Below are 1,376 nucleotides of genomic sequence, written 5' to 3' on the forward strand. Positions count from 1 at the left end.
TACTAACAAGTATTGTGTGTGTATCAAAGCTGATATATCTGATTAAAAACACGTCAGTGAGTCACACTGCTGCACTGGGTGACATGTTCCTTCATCATGAAGAGTTTGGTCACGTTAGTTTGTTTAGAAACGGCTCCAAAGACTAATAACAGCATCATGTTTTCAGTCTCAGGAGAGTAGTTTCATGTTCGAGCCCTAAAAATCATTGCATGAGAAATAAAACACTTACATGAGGCAGAATTTGTTGTTATTAATATCGACAGATATCATCAGACTTCTGACAGATCCATGATGGACTGAATAAGAATATAAAACCATAACAATGTAAAGTTTGAGAAAATCAGCTGCAAAGTTTTTTCTCAGTTTACTTTTTGAAATGATCTGAAACCCATTAGATCATTTTCAGAGTCATTTCATTTAAATATCCAAAACATATCAGTGCTTTTTATTGATCTTATTTATTGTTGTTGGTTCTCTTGTTTATTTGTATTTCACTTTGATTCACTGTTTTTATCTTTGAGCAGCTTTTGTTTAATATATAGCTGATGTCATGTTACTGTGAGGTTTTATTAGTGGTGCTACAGTTGTGTTGGTACCAGTGTTGTCATGTTTTTCATGTCTCTTTAAAAACCAGTAGAATAACAGTGGAGATGAGTTTGGTTTCTTGTGTATTTTTTCCATTTGAGATGCAGACAGCTGACAGAGCTTCATCACATCATCATCATCTTCTCTTTGTGCTCTTCCCATGAAAGTTATGTTGACATGATGATGTGATCTCAAAGCAGCGCGACGGATCGTATTCATCATATTTATCATCTGTTCCTTTAATAAGCTCCACCTCTTACAGGATATCATGTGACACAAAGCAGGAAACAGGTTCTTACTGTTCAGCTTCACTGGAAGGAGGCAGACAGACGGTAAGATTTACCTTCATTACAAAACTGTGATTTAAACTGAGAGAGGACAGTTACAGCAGGAAGCACTGAAGACCTGAAGTAGTGAAATAGTTCAACTTCAACCTGCTGCTGACTGAAAAAACACGAGTCAAAGTGACTGAGAAACTTTCAACAGCAGGAAACACAACTGACTTCCTCTTTTAACGTCTCGTCCGCTGTGTTTTACTTTTAAATGAAACACACTCTGTTTTAGTCTGTACAGGCTGTAAAAGAGGCTTTTTGTGTGTACTGTTGGGTACAGCCTTTATAATCTGATGCTCTGTTGGTTGAGCATGTTTGATAGACAGTGTTTTACTGTTATTGACAGTAAAACACTGTCTTTTTTTCTTCTTCTAACTTTTCATAAGTCAGTTTTTCTGGGAAAAGATGGCCCACCCAAAATACAGTTTCTGCCTACATCACTGCTATGTGAACCTTAAG

General features: G+C 36.6%; 1 protein-coding gene across 4 annotated transcripts in view; it reads left to right on the plus strand.

Annotated features, from left to right (window-relative positions):
• The first annotated feature begins 484 nt into the window (after nucleotides 1-484).
• Nucleotides 485-1,376, plus strand: part of LOC137180865 (zinc-binding protein A33-like) — a 3,645-nt gene continuing 2,753 nt past the window's right edge. For 3 of the 4 annotated variants that reach the window (XM_067586136.1, XM_067586137.1, XM_067586138.1), the window contains exon 1: nucleotides 485-917. The gene's annotated coding sequence lies outside the window, so the exon portion shown is untranslated. Of the gene's footprint in view, nucleotides 1,263-1,322 lie in introns of all 4 variants that reach the window. The other variant, XM_067586135.1, reaches the window with a different exon arrangement.

The sequence above is a fragment of the Thunnus thynnus genome, chromosome 4 (assembly GCF_963924715.1).
Source record: "Thunnus thynnus chromosome 4, fThuThy2.1, whole genome shotgun sequence".
NCBI lineage: Eukaryota > Metazoa > Chordata > Actinopteri > Scombriformes > Scombridae > Thunnus > Thunnus thynnus.